The 8,134-nt window shown below is 35.9% G+C and overlaps 1 protein-coding gene across 2 annotated transcripts in view; it reads right to left on the bottom strand.

Annotated features, from left to right (window-relative positions):
* The window catches only part of LOC108734440 (uncharacterized oxidoreductase YjmC), a 26,802-nt gene extending 18,887 nt beyond the window's left edge, over nucleotides 1-7,915 (bottom strand). Inside the window, exon 1 of one of the 2 annotated variants that reach the window (XM_025975350.1) lies at nucleotides 7,769-7,915. The gene's annotated coding sequence lies outside the window, so the exon portion shown is untranslated. Of the gene's footprint in view, nucleotides 1-5,215; nucleotides 5,369-7,768 lie in introns of those variants that run through there. The other variant, XM_018466008.2, reaches the window with a different exon arrangement.
* Nucleotides 7,916-8,134: the final 219 nt, after the last annotated feature.

Below are 8,134 nucleotides of genomic sequence, written 5' to 3' on the forward strand. Positions count from 1 at the left end.
CGCGTGGACAGCTGCTATACAATAATACATTTCCATTTACCTCCTTCTCTATATCCATACAAAATATCTATCAAACAAATAAAATTAAAATTTTCATTTGAAAAATGAAACCATTCCATCAGTATTTTCTTATGACGTTGTCACGTTCAACTATCGTCAGTAAACCGACTTTACAGACAACCGATTTTTTTTCAGTAAATCGCCTATAACTTCTTATTGAGCAATTCTAAGTATACATAAAGCCAAATACAAAAGAAAGTTCATGAAAAATTCCAAATCTTGCCATTGTTAGGAGCTCTCAAAAAAATATCAGTTCCGTTGTGACCGTCGTGTAGGACGGACGTGTTTTTTTTTCGTACAACGTGCACTAAGTCGAGTACAGTAATACAAAATAGCTTAATAGTTTAGTGTAAATCATGTTAGAACAGCAATATAATGAACAATAGGATAAACAACCTCAGCAGAAAGAATCTTCTTATAGCGTTGAGAAATTAAAGGAAAAGACTACCATGAGTGAAGACATTCGCGTAGAAAGACAATCTCAGAAATCGTTAGACTCATACCTAAAGTTTAGCAGAAGCGCTGCCAGTCATACCACACCAACCAAACTAAGGAAACGTGGCAGACCTAAGAAGGTTGTTTCTAGCAATACAGAAATGACCAAACGAGGTAACAACAGCAACATAATTATAAATGAAGACCAACTAATCAATCATAATGGCGATTTGGGCATTGGCTCGACAGAAGCAGCATATCGTCTTAAAAAGCCGAACGAAGTTCCGACATCACACTCAAGCACACAGGTAGAAGAACAGTTTCCTGTTATTGAACCTAATCCCTCCGGCACACCACCTCAAGATGTCGCCATGGTACCAACGTCAAACCAATTCGAAATATTAGACAGCAACTGTCTCCGTAAATTGATTGGGTCAAAACCTACGCTAAGAAAAACCATCACAATCAATAATAATAAAGACTTCGAAAACATGAGAAAAAAACCACAGCCTCCACCCATAACTATAACAGACAAATCCATCCTATCGTCCAAAGAAGGGTTAAAATTTATTGACAAAATAGTGGGAACTACAAACTCTTGTTGCAAACTTAACAACTTCGCACAACGCGCGTACATCAAACCTTCATCGAACGAGGCTCACAAAATAATTTTGAAGTTTTTGCAGGAGGAAAACGTGAGCTATTTTACTTATGGTCGCAAAGCTGACAGATTAAAGGCCAAGAAATTTATAATTAAAAACGTATATTTACCAGACTTCTCAGAAGCAGAAATCATAGATGATATCTCCCAGAAACAGGGACTTAAGCCACGTCGAGCAATTAAATATCGAAATAATGTAACCCTATTACTAATTTTTGATGCCGTTGTCCCGGATGAAGCCGTGTGGAAAATTAAAAGTGTAATGAGCCAGAGGGTGATAATTGAACGTTTTCGCAACAAAACCGACGCAGTCGCTCAGTGTAAAAATTGTTTTCAGTTTGGGCATGTCAAAATTAACTGTGGACAAGAACCTAAATCTGAAACAGAAACCATACTTATCGATGATGGCAACGAGATGCAGGTGTGCTTTAATTGTAAAAAACCTGGTCACACGGCCCGCAACGCAATGTGCGAAACCTTTAAAAAAGAAATGGCACGCAAACGAAAAGAGCGATAGGATTTTGTTCGCAATAACAGAAAGGAACGAGCAACAGATAGCATCCCATTGCACAATCAACTAGAAAAAAACATCTTCTCACAGAGAAATACCATTCGTCAAGGAATGACTTACGCTGAAGCCACTAGCAAAGAAGTGAACCCTAGTTGTGTATCCGACAAAGGGGGCCAATACATACAAACAATAGACTCGACACAAAGCATAGTTCATAACCTTAATTATAGGGACGAACTGCTTGAAACCATGGAGAAGTACAGACAATATGGCATTCCTGAAGTCGCCCAACTCTGTATTAAAATTACGGCCACAGTCTTGAACTTATCACTTTCAAATACTGCTGTAAGTCAAAAGTGCATGGCTTTTGCCAGACAAATAATCCAAGCAATAGCCTTACATGGATAATTTGACCATACTGCACTGTAATATACAAGGTCTTAGATCCAAACTACAGGAATTGCTTCAGTTAATTGTAAAACACAAACCTGACATTGCAGTAATCAATGAACTAAATCTCCGCAATAAACAATTTAAGGGCAACATTCAGGGTTATCTAAAGGTACAGGGCATTCTTAACCATAGGTGACTTCAATGCCCGTAACTCAAAATGGGGCGGACATAGCACATCCCAACGTGGGATAAATATAGAAAAAATTCTCAGCGTCAACCAGCTTACCCTAGTTTCACACGAGTTGCCTTCACGCCCTGGTTATTCGACGAGCACAATCGACTTCGCAGTTTCTAGTCTCCATGGTAATATGAGGACTACGGCCAAATCGGTAGAGGACGTTGGGTCGGACTATATTCCCTGGATTTTGAAAATTGAAAAACAGCCTTCGAGGACAACCAAAATGTTTCGCAATATCAATTTTCTTGATATAAAGAAATATGAAGAAACTGCGAATGAATTGACAGCTCAGTACTCATGGAAAATAGAATCCAATGCTGATTGTGAGGATCAGATCCAAAAAATTGAGCAAATAATTCATACGGCGTTGGATGAACTATGCCCAAAAAAACAAATAACACCAGGAAGCTCCAATCAACTACCACCCGAATTGCAATCAAAAATCAGAGAGCGGAATGGGCTACGTAATTTCTGTAACCGATTTTATTCGACAGTAGCCCATCAAAGGTTGCAAGACCTTAAGGAGAGCATAAAAGAAGAGCTCCGCGAAGTCAAGCAACAACAGTGGACAAAAATACTAAATAGTAAAGAAAACCGGAAATACTATGGAAAATACAAAAGAGCATTAAAAGCCCAGACCGACCACTGCCCTACTTAAAAACCGCCACTATAGAAGACACAGCAAACAGGCTCATGGACGCAGCATTAGTCAAAACTTCGCAAGTTGCACAAGATGACAAAACCTCCTTCGCTTTGACCCCTATGAAGCCGATTGAACCAACAAGTATCGCCGAGTTAGTGAATGTAACCAAAACTTTCCGTAATAATAGGGCTCTTGGTCCTGACGACATAATGATCGGTCCAATCAAGTGGGGTGGAATAAAACTACTGCAACAGCTGGTCAATATTTTTAACTGGTGCTTGACCACCGGTTACTTCCCAGAACGATGGAAATCAGGTACTTGTATATTTTTGCACAAACCGGGGAAGGATATAAATGATCCACGATCCTTTCGTCCCATAACACTTTTAAATACCATGGGGAAAATTCTGGAAAAAATCTTCCTTCATCGTATACGGGCGGAACCAAAATCAAAAATACCGTCCTACCAACACGGCTTCATGCCTGGCCGTGGGACGCAGCCTCAAATAATGCGTACCTGTAACTACGTATGTAAAGCCCTAGATGTCGGGGACCACGTTGCATTAGTATCGACCAAGCTGAGTAAAGCCTTTGATTCAATAAACCACGCTGGACTAATTAAAAAAACTAGTCAATATGGACATTCCGTTTGAGTTCACAAAATTCATTGAAAACTATCTTCAAAAGAGAACGGTCCGTGCTAAGTACCTAAACACACTCGGCTCTCCAATGAGAATTATACATGGAGTACCTCAGGGCTCTATCTTGGGGCCAGTTTTATGGAATCTTTACATGTCAGACCTACCCAATAACAACATCAGTGGTACCATGTTGTCACAATACGCGGACGACCTCTGTATCCTAAATCGAGCCCGTAGACCCGAGCAAGCACTTATCAGGGCGGAGTGGGCTGTGCGAGACCTGGTGAATTACTATGAAAGATGGGGACTGGAATGCAACGTAAGCAAGACAGAAGCCACATTGTTCACATACACTAGGAACCATCGTAAATGGGTGCGCATTAAGAATGAAATATTACCACTATCACCGTCGGTGAAATACTTGGGTATCATTTTAGATCCACGACTATCTGGAAACCTACAAACAAAAAACATCCTTGATAAGATCCGCAAGATTTCCTTCAGTTTGGCCCCTATCATTGGCTGGACGTCAAACGTAGACATAGAAGTGAAGACGCTCATAATAAAAACCTGCATACAACCGATCATGGACTATCACATCATTCCAATTTACCCAAGGCTATCCAAAACCAACGTTAAAAAATCGGTTGTCTGTAAAGTCGGTTTACTGACGATAGTTGAACGTGACAACGTCATAAGAAAATACTGATGGAATGATTTCATTTTTCAAAAGAAAATTTTAATTTTATTTGTTTGATAGATATTTTGTATGGATNGTTTTAGGTGAATGCGCAGATTAACTCAGGATAGGAAAGACTTTTGGGACTGACGATCTTGTGATGATGAAGCTAGAGTCAAAGTTTAAATTCGGATGAATGTCGAAGTAAATTAGCAGATTGCGACTGAGAACAATTGCGTCCGTGGGTTTTTACTGTTAAATGTGTTAGTTCGATAACTAAAAATGATAAAATTATAAAGTGTTACTAAATATGTATTCGAGTGTGCTGTTGAGATCCAATTGAAAAAGACCATTTTTTAGTTCTTTTTCGCGGTGATTCAAAAATTATGCACTTTAGGAGTTTTTTACAAGAATACTTTTTTGTAGGAAATTAAACTTCCCATCCGAATGCCTTGTTGAAGAATTCGTTTGCTATTTTTATGAAAAGAAAAGATGAAAATTTGACGAAAATCAAATTATTCTATTTTTTTTTCCAACAAGTCGTCTATATCTCCTTTTCTTTAGTAAAATGAGCCAGACGATGTACGACAATTATTCTAGACATAAAAAAGTTTACCTTTGACCCTATACGAATCAACATAAAATGTACATGCTGTCGATTGTTTCACTTGTTGTTTTTAGTTATATTTCTGTAAGATAAATAAAAAAATTTGCACTAAATAGGTACTTTTTGATTTTATGACTTATTACAAAATAACTAGAAGCTTAACATTAAATTTAAATTTTTACAATTCAAATTTATCAATGGTTTAGACAAGTTTTACATTTACAGTCGCTGTCGTAAAAAGTTAGCATTATTTATCTTATAATATTGTTTTGCAATGGATAAATGAACATGTATGTAGGTAGCCCACGAATGACTTTTTGAAAGACATTGAAAATAAAAATACTCACGGAATTTGCAATAGTTAAATGGGAACTATTTCCGCCAATCTACTGTCTATTAAATGGGCGCAGTGGACACAATTTCCGCTTTTACGTAAACATAATACCTAATGTTGTCGTGGTACAACGCTGAAAACAGCTTGCAGGCTATGATGTACTTACTCTACATAATTTCTATTTTATAAATAAACAATTGCATATCATCGATAACCTGCCTTCACAAGGTCCTTTCCTTGGTGGGAGAACTGTGAAGTTTTATTTGCAGCCATAAACTATTATTACTTGTTACATTATTATTACTTATTAGCTTATTTCAAACTTCACTACTCACTGCAGTAATTGTTGACGCGTTTCATGGACAGTAATAATAATCATTGATTAAACTTTACTGACCTTGACATAGTCTGTGCGAATATTTTTTAAATTGTTAAACTAATCAACGGTTTGTAACGTTCCTTTCTTATTTTTGCAAAATAAGCCTTGAACGTACGAATAGGTGTTCTATTGTTAGATACCAGTACTTTTATTCATAGTATGTTTTAATACTTTAATGTTTAATAGGGTGATTTCGCTTGTTTTCCATCTAGCTCCTGTATTTGTCCACTTGAAGATCTTGTTTCAAACTATAACTATAATATTGAAGATAATCATCGTATATGCTTTAATTTGTTGAAAACCTAATATTTAAACAATATAAAAACTAATATAATAGACCAGCTGTATCGCAAAATATTGAATTAGTTATTTGAAGTATTGCTTTTCTGAGGTGCAGATGTATCAATAAATTGAAATAGTCCAAGAATTTAAAACAATGCGAAAAAGATAATAAAAGCCATGAAAATGTTTTATAATAAAAACAATAATTATATATGTCAAGACTTCAAGACAAAGTTCATGAAAAATTAGCAAGACTAATAAAATTCTTATCAAATAGTTCTACTTTTTGTAAAAGAGAGGTAACTTTTGGTTATTATCTATTGAAGTTATAATTTAATAGCTAGTATATACATCATCATCATCATCATCATAAGGTTGTCAGTCCTAAGACTGGTTGGACACGTACCTCCACTCTTTTCTACCCAGAGCTAAGCTTCGCATTTCGCTAAAACTAGAACAACCCACATCCTTAACTATTTACGAACAGTAATCTAACCTAGGTCTACCTCTACCCCTCCTAACCCCTGTTTCTGCCTCTAATATGTCTTCGACTAGACCTTCATGTCTGAGAAGGTGTCCTACAACCCATCTCACCTATTTTTTATTGACTTCCTTAGAGTCTTCTGTTCTCCTATTCTTTCTAATACCTCTTCATTTCTAACCTTTTCTACTCACGTTACCCTCATCTTTCGCCTATAACACCACATTTCGAAAGCTTCTAACCTTTTATTTTTCGCCGCGCCCACTGTCCATGTTTCGCACCCGTACAACGTCCTGCTCCAAACATACACCTTTAACAACAGTATATATCCATATAAAATAATTAAATATTTTGCCATTTTTAGAAGTTGGATTCACATACGGTTTGTCTATTAGAACATGAAGATAGACTGTCTGGAAGGACGTTAAGGAACGACAAATGTGTTGTTGTTTGTTTTATTATGTCTATATTATGCTAGACTAAAAACAGGAGTTACGAGGAGTAGAGGAAGACCTATGTAGATTAGATTACTGTTTACAAATTGTTAGGTATGTGGGATGCTCTAGTTTTAGGTGAATGCGCAGATTAACTCAGGATAGGAAAGACTTTTGGGACTGACGATCTTGTGATGATGAAGCTAGAGTCAAAGTTTAAATTCGGATGAATGTCGAAGTAAATTAGCAGATTGCGACTGAGAACAATTGCGTCCATGGGTTTTTACTGTTAAATGTGTTAGTTCGATAACTAAAAATGATAAAATTATAAAGTGTTACTAAATATGTATTCGAGTGTGCTGTTGAGATCCAATTGAAAAAGACCATTTTTTAGTTCTTTTTCGCGGTGATTCAAAAATTATGCACTTTAGGAGTTTTTTACAAGAATACTTTTTTGTAGGAAATTAAACTTCCCATCCGAATGCCTTGTTGAAGAATTCGTTTGCTATTTTTATGAAAAGAAAAGATGAAAATTTGACGAAAATCAAATTATTCTATTTTTTTTTCCAACAAGTCGTCTATATCTCCTTTTCTTTAGTAAAATGAGCCAGACGATGTACGACAATTATTCTAGACATAAAAAAGTTTACCTTTGACCCTATACGAATCAACATAAAATGTACATGCTGTCGATTGTTTCACTTGTTGTTTTTAGTTATATTTCTGTACGATCAATAAAAAAACTTGCACTAAATAGGTACTTTTTGATTTTATGTCTTATTACAAAATAACTAGAAGCTTAACATTAAATTTAAATTTTTACAATTCAAATTTATCAATGGTTTAGACAAGTTTTACATTTACAGTCGCTGTCGTAAAAAGTTAGCATTATTTATCATTTATAATATTGTTTTGCAATGGATAAATGAACATGTATGTAGGTAGCCCACGAATGACTTTTTGAAAGACATTGAAAATAAAAATACTCACGGAATTTGCAATAGTTAAATGGGAACTATTTCCGCCAATCTACTGTCTATTAAATGGGCGCAGTGGACACAATTTCCGCTTTTACGTAAACATAATACCTAATGTTGTCGTGGTACAACGCTGAAAACAGCTTGCAGGCTATGATGTACTTACTCTACATAATTTCTATTTTATAAATAAACAATTGCATATCATCGATAACCTGCCTTCACAAGGTCCTTTCCTTGGTGGGAGAACTGTGAAGTTTTATTTGCAGCCATAAACTATTATTACTTGTTACATTATTATTACTTATTAGCTTATTTCAAACTTCACTACTCACTGCAGTAATTGTTGACGCGTTTCATGGACAGTAATAATAATCAT

This window comes from Agrilus planipennis, unplaced genomic scaffold, assembly GCF_000699045.2.
Source record: "Agrilus planipennis isolate EAB-ADULT unplaced genomic scaffold, Apla_2.0 scaffold96, whole genome shotgun sequence".
NCBI classification, from domain to species: Eukaryota; Metazoa; Arthropoda; class Insecta; order Coleoptera; family Buprestidae; genus Agrilus; species Agrilus planipennis.